Raw genomic sequence first — 16066 nt, forward strand, 5'->3', positions numbered from 1 at the left:
GTGCTGGTCTTTCCCTCGTGACTCTAATTTGTATTTTGAGATAAGGTTGGAGGAGCTGATGGTTTTTTTTTTCCCCCTATCTTTGGTTTGCTCATGAGCCTGCCAAGATCTAGCACATCTATGCAGTACCTCGTCCATTGTTGAACTGTTATTTTTTATTTAGCTTTTATAGGGTACCAAAAATGTGGCTGGAGTTAAGTACCTTTTCTACTTTTCCAGCTACAGTGGAAATTATTTTTGTTTGAAGCTCTTCAAAAGAAGAAAGGCGGGGCCGGTCGGGGGGTGGGGGGTGGGGCACATTAAAATGAATCAGGACCCAGAAGAGGTTTTTCAGAACTCCTGTGTTCAGATTCCCTGCCAAGGGAGTCCTGTGAGTTGCCCATGGGTTCTCTGGGGAAGCAGGATAAGTGCCCTAGGTGGCTATTAAATTTGGTGTATTTTCTGGCTTGGCTCTGTGACCTTGGGCCGTTCAGATAGCAATCTCGTGGGAACTGAGGATTGGTTACAAATATCAAAGTTGTAACGTAAATGTGACATCAAAGAGATTTCTCGTTGAATTCTTAGCGGCAAGTGTGAACATGCCTCCAGGAACATCTGGCTCCTTGAAGTATTGAAAATGTGCAAAACAAAAAAAGGAAATAAAAACGAGTTCTGAATCCTTCTCCATCCATCTATGCCATGTGGATAGACCTTCTCTTCCTCCTGTATCAGCAAGCCGGGCACCATAGCTTCTATGGTTCAGTGGGAAATGGCTTATTTCTTCAAGTTCAAGCCTCTGGTGTTTCCATCCAGAAACACCCTAGATGTCCATTGTCACGGCTGCCAACCTACTGGTAGGATTTGAACTTACAGACCTTTCCAAGGGACCTGCCTTCCAATTGCAGGGCTGTCTTTAACCAGGGAGTGAACTCTGAGTCCAAAAATGCTTTGTAAGGGAAGGACAGGTAAAGGGATTTAGAGAGCCCAAGGGAGAAACGTTCTTCTCCTACACTCTTGTTTTTCCATGCCAAACCCTGGACAATGTAGTATTGGAAAATACTTTTATCTAATTATTCTATTTTTGTCCTCTTGTCCTTCCACTGGGAAAAATTTCTTCCTTTTATGAATAATCTTTCAGAGGACTTCTCTCCCAGGTTTAAAGCATTACAGCCTTCGATCTGGAAGTCAGAATTAGGCTGGTTTTTAAATAATGTGCGTTCGTTTTGTCTTTGCAATTAACAAGAGGTGTCGCGGTGATCGAGCTTTAAGACGCCTGCATTCGCGTGCTTGTGTTTATATCGAGCACACACTGTGGGTCCTGCTCTGGCCCAAAGGGTGGTGCTAGCCCCTTCTCGGAGTTGCCTTGTTGATCCTCTGAGCCCTGGGAAAGCTCACATTGCTACAGTTCGCTGGACCCCGTCACCTGCCCAAAACGAACAGAGCGCCTGAACGCCACTGATCTTGATGGACAGCCAAGATCACTTTTCACGTCCAAATGAGGAACACCAGGAGGGACTATTGCAATAGTTGCTGAGTGAGGACAGTACGAAGGAAGAGGCTGGGACTTGCCTAACTCACCAGCACGAACTCTTTCTGCGCGAACAGTCAGGCCTCCTCCGTGGCAATTAAACCCTACACTTCTCAGCCGCTTACGAGAGATAAGCAGGAGACTACAAGACGGTGTGATAGAGTCTGACTCCATTTCTGATCTCTGACTGCTTGTAAGCCCCACCTCCCTCCCTCTTTTGCCCCACATCTAGGAAGCTGAGAACCAAGCCTGGGTGCTCCTTCCTTTGCCGGTGGTGGAAAGTTTCGACCCCACAAGCTCCGACCCACATGTAGCAACTCTCCCCCTGGCCTCCTCTCCTACTCTCAGTAAAGTACAAGCAGGCTCCTTTCTCTGCTGTCTTAAGATATTTGGGGGTCATCTTGGGATGATCTGCCCTGCTCACCCCATAAAGCCTCACTATATCGGTAGCAAACCTTTCCATGCCCTCTGGGTGAATGCAAGTACGGTATCAGCATCAACCCCTGAACTCAATTTTGGGCAAGGGGTCCCCCGCCTCTGGAAGACATCTTCACGGGAGTTGACTTAACTGGCCGTGTCAATGTCACCCTTCACCTTTTCCCTATTCCTGCTGGTGGCATAACAACCGCCCCCCTTGCGGTGTGGAGACTCAAACCTGTACTGAGTAGAAAGAAAGAGGGAACCTGCGTCCCTGTGACGTTGTGAGTTGCCCCCGCCCCCAATCCCTACACCACCTGCTTCTGGGTCTCTCGAGGCTTGAAAAACAAGCCGAATTTATTCCGCTGCTTCTGGCTCAAGACAGCTCCAAGTATAGAACTGTGACTGAGTTGTGTCTTGACCTCATAAGTAGAATTTAGTGCCGGGATGTGAACAGGTGAACATCAAAATACTGGAGACACGCCTAGGACTAAGTCATGAAGTCCCTGGATATTTTCTGGGCCAGACTCCTTTGGGGAGAAGCGAGCCGACATAAGTTCCCAGACAGAGCCTGCTTTCACAGCTGGAAAATGGTCCGGAGATTGGTCTCCAGTAGAATTTGGAGAGAGGTTCAGAACCAAGCGTTTTGGGTGGGGAGCCACGCATATATCTAAGTCATACTGCGAAGGTGCCTGAGAGAAACGACGTGTCAGGAAGAAGGGGGACTGTTAACTGAGCACGATTCTTCCATTGGTAACGTGCTAGATGTGCAGAGAGAAGAGAATATAGGCTTCCTTCCCTTAACACCTGGTGGAGGAGTGAGCGCAAGGATGCTAAGAAGTCATGAAGGGAATGACAACGGGCTTCTTCAAATATAATTAGAATTTTATTTGCATAAATTGACACTAGAAGCCAGTGCAAGCGATGATGAAGGAAATCGTGTTAGCCAGGTACAGGCAACTGACCAAAGCTAAAACCCCCATCACTGCCCTCAGTAAGCTGAACAGGAGGTCCCATCCTGACCTGGAAGATAATGCAGAAAGTGGGGAGAGCTGGAAGCAGGCCCCCTGATGGTGTGGCCTTTCCATACAAGCACTTGGATGAAACGACATGGTATTTGTTTTATTTTTTATTTAAAATTTTTTTTAGTGTTTATTTTTGAGAAAGAGAGAGAGAGAGACAGAGCATGAGCAGGGGAGAGGCAGAGAGAGAGGGAGACCCAGAATCCAAAACAGGCTCCAGGCCCTGAGCTGTCAGCACAGAGCCCGACACCGGGCTCGAACCCACGAACCGTGAGATCATGACCTGAGCGACGAAGGATGCTTAAACGACTGAGCCGCCCAGGTGCCCCCACAGTTATTTATTTTTTGAAGAAATGAATGAGTACAAAGGAAAGCAAAAGGAAGTAACAACACAATTGCAGAATAGAAATGTTAGCATAGTCTAAATGGCCTATGTTTAGAAAAACTACATACTTATTCTAGAGAAATCATCTCTGACTGGAGCTCATCAGAGATCCAAGTATTTTACCTCCACATTTCTCTTTGTTGTCGGTAGAAGTTAACAGACAACTTCCAGAGGGCTTCACAGACCAACAGACGCTGACTTGAAGCGGTTTTTTAGAGTAGTTGTAAGTACTCAGTATCTTAGTATTTTTAATAGTCCATACGTCAAAGACAAAATGCTAAACATTCATGCTGTTGAGTGAGCACACAGTCAGAGAGAAGACGGAGGACAAATCCCCCTCACGGGGCTCCCACCACAGCCCTGCGTGGGGTCATAGTGGGAGCGTCTACACCTTCTTTTCGAGGAGTAACAAATATGCTCAAATTCCAGCTCAACTCTTTGGGCAAAAGAAGAGAGAGTTTAGTCAAAACCGGAAGCAGTTTGGTGACAGATTTTCTAACAAACAAAGGCAAAAGGAAAAGGGAAGAAACTTCTTAAACTACTTCAAGAAAAGCTCCAGGGGCACGTGGGTGGCTCAGTTGGTTAAGCGTCCAGCTTCAGCTCAGGTCATGATCTCACGGCTCATGAATTCGAGCCCCACGTCAGGCTCTGTGCTGACAACTCAGAATCCGGAGTCTGCTTCGGATTCTGTGTCTCCCTCTCTCTCTCTGCCCTTCCCCTGCTCACACACACACTCTCTCTCCTTCAAAAATAAATAAACATTCAAAGAAAGAAAGAAAGAAAGAAAGAGAAAGAAAGAAAGAAAGAAAGAAGGAAAGAAAGAAAGAAAGACAAGACCCAAACTAGAGTCTCCGTGTCCAAAAACCTGTTAAATCTACTGAAACCGTTCACTGACCATATTGATTTTTTGGGAAAGCGAAGTTCTCAGCTGAACTCCCAGCATTTCTTGATTTTAGAGGGAACTACTTTATGTGGGTGTCTGGACATCACCCTCCGCTGAAGCATGGAGAAAGTGATCTAGTAACACACCCAACCTGCCCGACAGGTATTGCCTCTACCTGGATGGCTAATTCATGAGTCAGAAAACACCTCTGTTGCCAGCCTGGCCTTTCATTTCATTCTTGAACTTGTCAGACTTGGGATGCTGAACAAATTTTAAAATTCAGAAATATGGAACATCGCAAAAACAAGTCCCTCACTACTCAGCTTTCCAAAAGAGCAGATGTCTTTGTGCATAAACTCGTATGTATTGAAATGTTTATATAGGCAAGAAGGAACTCTATAATAATATGACACCACTCAAGCTGGGTCTGTATAACCACAGGAAAATCAGACACTGAAGCAGCTGTGAGGGTTTCAGAGCATCATTGGCCAGTTCAAAACAAGTTCCCAGTTGTGAAGTACTCTTTCATGAATTAGAGATCGTTAGACCCAGCCTTAGTCAGTCTGTCAAAGAGATCACAAAGTCAGGATGTCCCTTAAGCTTGCCATTGTTATATCTTGCTGAAAATAAGTCGTTTCATTTGCGTATTTCTCTTTGGTCTACATGAAACCCAGGACTACAATAACTAATCATTCACACCATATTGTGTAGAACTTTTAGTCAAAATATGGTTCAGGGCTTATAACGTATGTGTATGTAATATATATGACCATGATAGCATAAAGGAGGTGGAAAGGAACGAAGCTATGGTTACCCAGATGGTAACTGGAATCTACAGGAACAAATGTAGCGAACAAGAAATGAAACATAAAAAAAAAATCGATCACAACAAAGCCTTGAAATATACAGTCTCTGTCCTTTCTGATCTTAGCTTCCTTAAAACAGATGAAATTATATAAAGTCAAAATTACAGCAGTTTACTGTTGGGCTTACAGAAAATAATATGTATAACAATAATATTACAAAACAAGGGAAGAGGTTGGAGCTTTGTAAGAGAAAAGTTACTATATCTCACTGTTATTAAGTTAGCATGTCTAAAGTCGATTTCTATAAGTTAAGGCATGTACCATAAACCCTAGACAATAACTTACTCTGAGCCTAAGAAAATAACTCAAAAACAAAGGAAAAAAGTCACTGGAGAATTTAAAGTCTTACACTAAAAATATGCATTTAATGCAAAGGAAAGTAGTGAAGAGAAACAGAGGAACGAAATGTGACACGAGATATGTAGAAAGCAAAAAGTCCAATGGAAGCTACACATCCAACCATACCAATAACAATATTAAATGTGAAAGGATTAAACAGTCTAATCAAAAGGCAGAAATTGTTAGATCGGAGAAGAAAACATGATTCAGCTCTACGCTGTCCACAGGATGCGAACTTGAGATCCAATGATACAAATAGGTTGATGGGGCGCCTGGGTGGTTCAGTCAGTTAAGTGTCCGACTCTTGATTTTGGCTCAGGTCATGTTCTTACAGTTGTGAGATCGAGCCCCCTGTCAGGCACTGGGTGTGGAGCCTGCTTAAGATTCTCCCTCTCCCTCTGCTCCTCCCCAGCTCACGCACGTGCATGCATGCATGCTTTCTCTCCCTCTCTCTCTTTCTCTAAAAACAAAACAAAACAAGGCAAAACAAATAGGTTGAAAATCAGAAGCCTGGAAAAAGATATGCCATCCTAACAGCAACCAGAAAAGAAACTACTAATATCAGTCAAGGTAGATTTTAAGACCCCCCCAAAAAAAAATGTTACTAAAGATAAACAGGATATTTTATAATGATGAAAAGCATCAACTGATCAGAAAAATATAGTTGAAAACATATAGGCAACTAAAAACAGTGGCCCAAAACAGATAAAGCAAAAAATTGACAGAATCGAAGAAGAAATAGGCAATTCAACAATAACAGCTGAAGACTTCCATATCCCACTTTCCATAACGTATAGAACAATTAGGAAGTAGGTTAAAAGGATATAAGACTTGAAAAACACTACAAACAAACAAGAACAAACAAACATTTATAAACCACTCTACTCAACAATAGAACAGATATTTTTCTCAAGTGTACATGGAACGTTTCTCCAGATAGACCATATGCTAGGCTTAGTAAACTTCAAAGGTTTGAAATCATGTAAAGTATATTCTCTGAACTACAATGGAGTGAGATTAGACATCTGTAATAAAAAGTAGTTTGGGAAATTAGCAAATATGTGGAAATACACAGTACATTCCTAAACAACCAATCAAAGAATACATCACAAAGGAAATTAGGCAATACTCTGAGATGAATAACAACTAAACACAACATATCAAAACATATAGGATACGAGTAAAGCAATGGTTCTAAGGAAATGCACATCCATAAACACCTACATTAAAAAGGAAAAATGATCTCAAATCAATAACCCAAACTTCCACCTTAAGACACTGGAAAAGTAAGAGAAAACTAAAGCTAAAGTAATCGTAGGGAGTAAATATTAAAAACTTCAGCAGAAATTAATGAAACAGAGATCAGAAAGACCATGTAAGAAATTAATTAAATCAAAAGTTTATCCCTTGAAAAGATCAACGAAATTGACAAAGCTTTGGCTAGACCAAGAGAAAAAATAGAAAACTCAAGTTATTAAAATCAATAATAAAAGAGCAGAGCAGTCATCACTGCTAATCTTATAGAAATAAAAAAAGAATAATAAGGGAATAGTATGAACAGCCTTGTGCCACGGACACACATTACATGGACAAGTTCTTAGAAAGACGCAAACTATCGCGAGGGTGCCTCGGTGGCTCAGTCAGTTGAGCATCCGACTTGATTTCAGCTCAGGTCATGATCCCAAGTAAAAAGATTAAATTACTAACTTAAAAACTTCTTGTAAAGAAAAACCCAGGCCCAGATGACTCAATGATCACATTTGACCAAACATTTAAACATAAATTAATAGCAACTATTCACAAAGCATTTGAATAGAAAAGGAAGGAACAATTCTCAGCTCATTCTATGAGGCCAACATCACACAGACACAAAATGCAAACAAATACATCGTAAGAAAACTCTCCAAACTACAGACCAATATCTTTTCTGAATATAGACCCAAAAATCCCTCAGCTAAATACTAGCAAACTGAATCCAGCAATATATAAAAAGGATTATCCACTATGACCAAGTTGAATATATCCCCAAAATGTAAGGCTGGTTTAACATCCAACAATCAATTAATGTAATACACCATATCAATAGAATAAGGGCAAAACCACACATCATTTTAAAAGAACAGAAAAGGCATTTGAGAAAATCTAACACCCATTCATGATAAAAAATATATTCAACAAACTAGGAAGAAAATAAACTGTCTTCAACCTGGTAAAGGACATCTACAAAAATATCCAGACAACATTATACTTAACGACGAAAGATTGAATGCTTCCTCCCTAAGATGGGGAACAATACAAACATGTCCGCTCTTTTTTAAAAATGTTTTTAGGGGCACCTGGGTGGCTCAGTCGGTTAAGCGTCGGACTTTGGCTCAGGTCACGATCTCGCGGTCGTGAGTTCGAGCCCCGCGTCAGGCTCTGGGCTGATGGCTCAGAGCCTGGAGCCTGTTTCCGATTCTGTGTCTCCCTCTCTCTCTGCCCCTCCCCCGTTCATGCTCTGTCTCTCTCTGTCTCAAAAATAAATAAACGTTAAAAAAATAAATAAATAAATAAAAAATAAAAAAAAATAAAAATGTTTTTAAATGTTTATTTATTTTTGAGAGAGAGAGAGAATCAGAGCATGAGTGGGGGATGGACAGAGAGAGAGGGAGACGCGGAATCCGAGGCAGGCTCTGGGCTCTGAGCTGTCAGCACAGAGCCCAAGGCGGGGCTTGAACTCACAGACAGTGAGATCATGACCTGAGTCGAAATCGGATGCTTAACCGACTGAGCCACCCGGGCCCCCCAAACATGTCCATTCTTGATACATGTATTTAACACTATGTTGGAAGGTCTAGCCTGGGAAATTAGGGAAATAAAAGGAAGAAAATCCAGCTAGATTATAAAGGAAGAAGGAAAATTATCTCTATTTGCGTATGGCATTGTCTTATTTATAGGAAACCCTAACGAATCCACTAAAAAATTACAAGTTCAGCAAGATTGCAGGATATGAGACCAATTTACAAAAATCAATTATATTGCTATATGTTAGCAATGAACAATCTGAAAATGACATTAAGAAAACAATTCCATTTATAACGAGATCCCAAAAATGTTTGGGAGTAAACTTGACAAAAGTAATGTAAGACCTGTACACTGAAAACTGCAAAAAGTTGTCGAAAGGAATGAAAGGAAAGCAAAATAAACGAGAAAGCATTTCATGTTTGTGGACTGAAAGACTTAATATTGTTAAAATGGCAATATTCTTCAAACTGATCTACAGATTCAATGCAATGTCTATTAAAATCTCAGTTGGAGGGGGTCCCTGGGGGGCCCAGTCAGTTAAGTGTCCGACTTGGGCTCAGGTCATGATCTCGCGGTCCGTGGGTTCGAGCCCCGCATCCAGGTCTGTGCTGACAGCTCAGAGCCTGGAGCCTGCTTCCGATTCTGTGTCTCCCTCTCTCTCTGCCCCTCCCCTGCTCATGTGCTCTCTCTCTCTCTCTCTCTCTCTCTCTCAAAATTAACATGAAAAAGAAAAGCTCAGCTAGCTGTTTTTCAGAAATTGTCAGTTTCTATGAAAGTCCAAAGGATCCAAATAGCTGAAACAAGATTGAAAAAGAATAAAGCTGAGCAGCTCAGGCTTCCTGATTTCAAAACTTATTACAAAACTACAATAAACAAGAACATGTAGAACTGGCATAAGGACAGACAGATCAATAAAATAGAATTGAGGCCCCAAATAAACTTTCACATTTGTGATCAATTAATTTCAACAAGGGTGCCAAGACAATTCAATGGGGACAGAAAAGTCTTCTCAATAAGTGAGGCCGGCACAACTGGATGCCCGCTTGCGGAAGAACGAAGTTGGATGCCTTCGTTACATTATACAAAAAAATTAACTCACAATAGACTATAGAGCTAAATGTAGGAGCTAAAATTATACAGCTCCTGAGAGGAAACATGAAAGCAATCCTTTGCGACCTAAGGTTAGGCAAAGCCACGAATATGACTTTAAAAACACAAATAATAAAAGGACAAAAAATAGATACATTGGAGCCTAATCAAAATTGAAAACTTTTAAGTTGTAAACCACACTGCCAACAGAGTGAACAGCCAACCCACAAAATGGGAGAAAACATTTGCAAATCATATACCTGCTAAGGGACTTGCGTCTATATAAAGTCTTTTTAACAACTTAATAATAAAAATTTTTTTAAAAAATTCCTGATTGATCTGAATGGGCATTTCTTCAAAGATAAGCAGCTGGTCAACCAGCACATTGAAAAGATGCTCGCTGTCATTAGTCATTAGAGAAATGCAAATCAAAACCACAATAAGATGCTACCTGCCACCCACGAGGATAATTATAATGAAAAAGACACGGAAGGGAGAAATTGGAACCTCATACATTACTAGGAGTGATGCAAAGTGGTTGCACTAGTTCGGAAAACAGTTTGGCTGTTCCCCGAAACGGGAAACATGGAGGTAGATGATCGAGTAATTCTACTCCTGGGTCTGTGCCCAAGAGAACAAAAACATACATTCCCACGAAAACTTGTACGTGAATGTTCAAGCAACACTATTCAAAATAGCTGAATGCCATCTACTGATGAATGCATAAGGAGATATAGTTTATTTACACACCACACCATTCGTCAATAAAAAGGGATGAGGTCTTGATACGTGCTACAACATGTATGAACCTTGGTAACATGATGCTGAAAGAAACCAGGCACAAAAGGTGGCCTCTCGTATAATCGCGTGGATATGAAAGCCGCACAGTAAGGACAATTCTATACAGATAGCAGGCATATCTGTGGCTGTCGAGGGCTTGGGGGGCAGAGACGGTGGGGGCGAAATGACTAAAGTGGATTAAAATGTGACATTTGGAGGGTGAGAAAAGTGTAAACTTGATTGTGGTGATTGCACAAGCTCGAACACACTAGAAGTCATTTCATTACACTCTCCAAAGAGGTGCATTTTTTTTGGTATGTGAATTACACCTCAATAAAGGGGCTAAAAAGTTGAATCCATGTAAATCAGTCGTGTAGTATGAGTTTTGGTTTCCTTGGAGGAATCATTCATTATGGTAGCGTTTTTCAGTGTTTCCACTTGTGATATTTTGGGCTAAATCATTATTTGTTGTTGGGGAGTGTCCCTTTGTCCTGTGCATCCCGGGATGTTTAGCGGTATCTTTTGCCTCTACCCACTAGAAGACAGCAGCGTCCTTTCCCCCCAGTTACGACAACCGAAACGATCTCCAGACATTGACCAATGTCCCTTGGGGGTGCAAAACAGCTCCCGGTTGAACCTCTGTATACAGTGCTTAGTAGCAGTAATTGTACAAAATCAACACTTCAGCTTTTATTAATCCGTTAGGCTGATAGAAGCTTATATACTTGCCCCTTGTTTCTTACAATAAAACTAAGGAATAGAATGTTTTTGCTACTTTCAACTTTTGTCCTGGAGCTCCAGGGGCATCCAGTTAGGAAAACGGTCTAGGTGCAAAATTATAACTTGCCACAGAGGAGTGCCCGCACCGTGCCTCTATTTAACTACCATACTCGGTATTGTAATTTAGCAGGGTCTAATGAAGTGTTGAATTTGCTCGCCACCCATTTAATAGACAGTCTTCTTAAAGAAGAAAGGATCTGGAGAAGTGAAATGCCTTTGTTTTTATGCTATTACTGGTAATAGAATAAATATCATTGCTATCTATGCAGAGTAAGAAAAAAACCAAGCAGGACTCCGTGGAGATTTTACTTAAAATGTTTCACTTGAATTTACTTGTTTTTGGTAACTTAGCCAAGGGAACCTCTCAATCGGTATTCAAGGAGTTCCACCAAAAGCCCAGTGATCGGAAAACATGAAAGTTGATTTCCAAGGGACGCCACAAGGCATGTGATCGATTCTACGGCTGCTTCACACAAAGCTAAAAAGGAACGGATGAGATGGGGCGCCTGAGTGGCTCAGTCGGTTAAGCAGCCGACTTCGGCTCAGGTCATGATCTCGCCGTCCGTGAGTTCGAGCCCCGCGTCGGGCTCTGTGCCGACAGCTGAGAGCCTGCAGCCTGTTTCAGATTCTGTAGCTCCCTCTCTCTGACCCTCCCCCGTTCATGCTTTGTCTCTGTCTCAAAAATAAATAAACGTTAAAAAAAAATTAAAAAAAAAAAAAAAGGAACAGATGAGAAAAATAACTATCTTGAAACCCCAGGAGAGGCCAGAAGCAGAACTGTGAGTCCTGGAGAAAAAAAAAAAAATGAGAAAAGTGTGATGAATGTGACAAGAGGGTGTTGAATCAGTCACCAAGAAAAGGGAACGTGTCACTTTCTCACAGAGTTGCAGCAATAGAAGCAAACAAGGAAAGCCGTGAGCCCATGCGATGGGGAAACGTCCCGGGTTTTATGCTCACATCCTCATAAACACATTATTCGCCACGGAGGAGCACTGCCATTGTCACGTACTCACTTTATGCTATGAAAATCGGAGGTCTCACATTGGCTGACTTTCCCTCCACAGCAAAATCATGTAGTCTTTCCATAACTGAGCCCTATGCTGATGCAAGACCTCCCCCCGCCCCGCCCCCACCACCGGGTCCTCTGGAACATCTACAAAGGACGTTAAGATGGGGGGTGGGGTGGGAGGTGGTCTGAGAATCGCGTTCCGCCTTTCCACGTTGCCCCAGATCAGCCGGGAGCACAGCCAGGATTTTCCAGCTCGTTTGTTTCATAGGGATTTCTCTCTTATCCTGTGCTTACTTCTTTCAGTCTAAACAATTCAAAGAAATGGACAGCACCAAAGTCACGCTCCTGTCCTTCCCTCGACACTCACAGTCTGATCTGAATATTTGGCAACACTTTTAACCTCTCTTGTGACTAAATCCTACCCTGGGCTTTTCACCTTCAAGTTCTGCCCGGTGTCTCCTGCCGTGAGCCTCCAGTTCCAAAACTCCAGACGATCTTGGCCACGTGTTAGGAGAACAGGAGGCATCCAGCCACCAAGCTACCTGTTGCGAAAAGCCATTCTGCACCCTTTTCTGCTTGGACACTTACCACTCCCACTGGTCCTGTTCTGTTCCTCTGGGAAGTCCCGGACTCCGGTGCTGAGGGAAGGACAGGATGAGGAAGGCTTCCACGAAGAGTGTGTGTGCACGCTGGATGTGTGTGCGCTTCACCTGGCCGTGTGGCTCTCTGTCACTACGTGTGGAGTGTGACGTAGAATGAGAACTTAGATTCGTCTAAGTGAAGGCACCAGGGTCCTGGGTTTTAAACATCTCCGCAGACTCGCTCGTCTCACACGAAATTTCTTCCACATCCTTGGAGTTGACAGGAATTGGACAAGCCTTGGTCTTACCACAACCCAGCGCATTGGGCAATCCAAGGGCGGGACTCTCTCTCCCTCAACATGGGGTTGCCAGTTCAGTAGGGCCTGAAGTTCCTTTTCTGAAAAGGAAAGTCCATGCTGTGGCAAAAGCCAGTGAACATGGTTTTTCGTTTCTTATGTTTTGTATTTGGGGGGGGGGGGGGAAGAGGGAGGGTCACTTTTAATCAACCCAAGTGAGCAAAGAAAAAAAAAAATAGGGTTTTACCATCAAAGAAAGAACCACCTGGTGAAAAGGTCGCATAAAACGCAGGCTTTGCCCCACTTTGGATATCTCCCTGTCTTTGTCCTCTTTTCTTTTGTTCGGACAATCACTTTTCCTTTTTCTTTTCTCTTTTTTCTTGTTTTGCTTTTGAGAAAGTTGAACAAAATTTAAATAGAGTCGTGTTGGCAGACATTTTCCGATGTCGTTTGGGAGAGATTAAGGTATCAGCTTCCCTGACCGTCTCAAACTTGAGACAGCCCCACCTCTCCGTCAAAACTCTCCTTTTAATGAGAAATGGTTCTTCTCTTCCTTCTGATTCTGTGCCACACTCAGGCCATTCCCTGGAACCTGGTTGTATTTACGCCATCTACTGGGTGTTGGTGGAACTGCATTTGCTGGGCATAGTATCCTGGTTCTGTTCCCACAGCTTCCAAGAAAATAAAGGTCTCGGCCATGACGAACACTTTAGGAGACACAAATACGTAATTCATCATTTAAAACATCAAGAGGGACACCTGAGATGTTCATTGTTTTAAGTTTATTTATTCTGAGAGAAACAGAGACAGTGTGAGTGGGGGAGGGGCAGAGAGCAAGGGAGCCCGAGAGGATCCGAAGCAGGTTCCATGCTGTCAGCACAGAGCCTGATGTGGGGCTGGGGCTCATGAAACTGTGAGATCATGACCTGAGCCGAAACCAAGAGTCCGACGCTTAACCGGCTGAACCACCTGGGCGCCCCGAGATGTTAATTTGATTTTTAGCAGTATTTTTTCAGAAGAGGATGTGTTCCGTATTTTAACACGTTAGTTCTTCTTAGTGTCGAATCAAAGGAAACATCCCTGAGATCAGCGTGGATAATAACGTAGGTCAGCTTTTAAATGTGGGTCTTAAAATATCAGGGTATGTGGCCAGCACGGTGACAGTCTGGATAACCGGAAAAGCCTTGGGCTACAAATATTTAAAAACACTACATAGCGTTAAAACGAAAGAAGAAGACACGAGTAGAGGTACGAGAAGCATGTGACCTGATGCTAAAGCAGTTGGGCGTAGAATGGATTTTAGTTTTGGAAATGTAGGAGGCTAAGGTTTCAATACCCAGACAGGGACAGACGTTGAGGTCCTGGAGCCAGACAAAGCAAGAGTGGGAACTGAGACTACCCCCCAGTAGGTCCGGATCCCGAAAGCTGACCAGAAAATGACCTACCCATTAGTACAGGGTTACAACAAGGGTTACAACTATCTCCTTCCACCCGGATTTGGGTGTAAAGGTAGAAATACCCTTAAGAATCCAGTAGCATAGCCCTTTCCTATCACAAAGTTAGGGTTCCAATTTGCATCCCCCCACTTTGTCCAGGAATTCCCTGGCAAGAAAGAAGCATAAAACGTGTCCCAAACCAGTGTGCCCCTCTGGAACCTTAGGAGATAAACAAAGATCAAAACCTCTTTTGAGAAACACTCTGACAACTCAGACCACATAAAAAGAAAGGAAATTCCAGGGACACCTGGATGGCTGAGTTGGTTGAGTATCCAACTTCGGCTCAGCTCATGATCTCACAGTTCATGGATTCAAGCCCCGTGTCAGGCTCTGTGCTGACAGCTCAGAGTCTGGAGCCTGCTCTGGATTCTGTATCTCCCTCTCTCTCTGCCCCTCCCCTGATCCTGCTCTGTCTCTCTCTCCCTCTCTCTCAAAAATAAATAAACATTAAAATTTTTTTTTAAAAAAGAAAAAAGAAAGCAAACTCCAATGAAGATTAATTCCTATTAAAAAAAATTAAAATATACAAAGACATCATACACTCCACAAGAGGGCCAGAAGGCACATAGTAAATAGGAAATTAGAATTCCATTACCTGGGATATAAGAAAACAATTGAAAGAGAATATAAAATGAATGTGTTTAAAGTGATGAAAGATACAGGTTTAAAAATGCTAGTAAAAAGGAATAAAAAGATTTAATGTTTATTTATTTTTGAGAGGAAGAGAGGGAGGGAGACAGAGAGAGAGAGAGAGACAGCATGAGTACCAGTGAGCAAAAATGCAGGAGGGTCAGAGAGAGAGAGGGAGACAGAGGATCTGAAGTAGGCTCCACGCTGTCTGCACAAAGTCCCACATGGGGCTTGAATCCATGAGCCATGAGATCATGACCTGAGCCAAAGTCGGACACTTAACCGACTGAGCCCCCCAGACACCCCAGAAAAAAACCATTTAAAAAACAAGTTATATCTTTGAGAAATAAAATATAATTCCTGAATTTAAAATCTTAATTGGCAGGCAGCACAACAGAAGAGATATGGCTGAAGAAAATATTCGTGAACTGGAAGACAGATAGGAGAAAATTACGAACCATGCAGCAGAGACATAAAGAAATGGAAAATGTGAGAAGATAAATAACTGTAACATATGTTCTACAGGTGTTCCAGAAAGAAAATAGAAAAAATAGGGAAGATGCAAAATTCGAGGAAATAACTACCGAGAATTTTCTAAAGCGGAAGAGAAAGACAAATACCATAGGGTTTCACTTATTGTGGAATCCAACCAAACAACCACACAAACACAAACAGAATCAAACGCAAAGAACAAACTGGTGGATGCCAGTTCAGAAAAGCCCCAAAGTGGAAACAACCCAAATGTCCAACCAACCCAGATGTATTGATGAATGGATCAATAAAATGTGGTCTACTCATGCAACGGAATCTTATTTAGTCTTAAAAACGGACGCAGTACCACTACATGACGTGATGTGGATGAACTTGGAGAACATTACGCTAAGTGGAAGAAGCCAGTCACAAAAAGCTACACGACGTACGGTTCCATTTGTATGAAATGTCCAGAATAGGCAAATCCAGAGGAACAGAAAGCAGATTCGTGTTGTTCTAGGGGGGGAGGGGAGGGGAAAATGGGGAGTGACTGCTAACGGCGTCAGAGTTTTGGGGAGAGAGATGAAAATGTCCTAAAATTAAATAGTGCAACAGATGGCTGTACAACTCTGTGAATGTAATAAAAACCACAAAAGTATATGCTTTAAAAGGGTGAATTTTATGGTATGTGAATAAAGTTCAATAAAGCTGTCATTTTATTTATTTTTATT

The 16066-nt window shown here is 42.4% G+C and overlaps 1 protein-coding gene across 9 annotated transcripts in view; it reads right to left on the reverse strand.

Annotated features, from left to right (window-relative positions):
• Positions 1 to 12789, reverse strand: part of KCNJ15 (potassium inwardly rectifying channel subfamily J member 15) — a 76759-nt gene extending 63970 nt beyond the window's left edge. For 5 of the 9 annotated variants that reach the window (XM_042903353.1, XM_042903354.1, XM_042903349.1 and 2 more), the window contains exon 1: positions 12450 to 12780. The gene's annotated coding sequence lies outside the window, so the exon portion shown is untranslated. Of the gene's footprint in view, positions 1 to 12449 lie in introns of all 9 variants that reach the window. The other 4 variants (XR_006193085.1, XR_006193083.1, XR_006193084.1 and 1 more) reach the window with 2 other exon arrangements.
• Positions 12790 to 16066: the final 3277 nt, after the last annotated feature.

Source organism: Panthera leo, chromosome C2 (assembly GCF_018350215.1).
Source record: "Panthera leo isolate Ple1 chromosome C2, P.leo_Ple1_pat1.1, whole genome shotgun sequence".
NCBI classification, from domain to species: Eukaryota; Metazoa; Chordata; class Mammalia; order Carnivora; family Felidae; genus Panthera; species Panthera leo.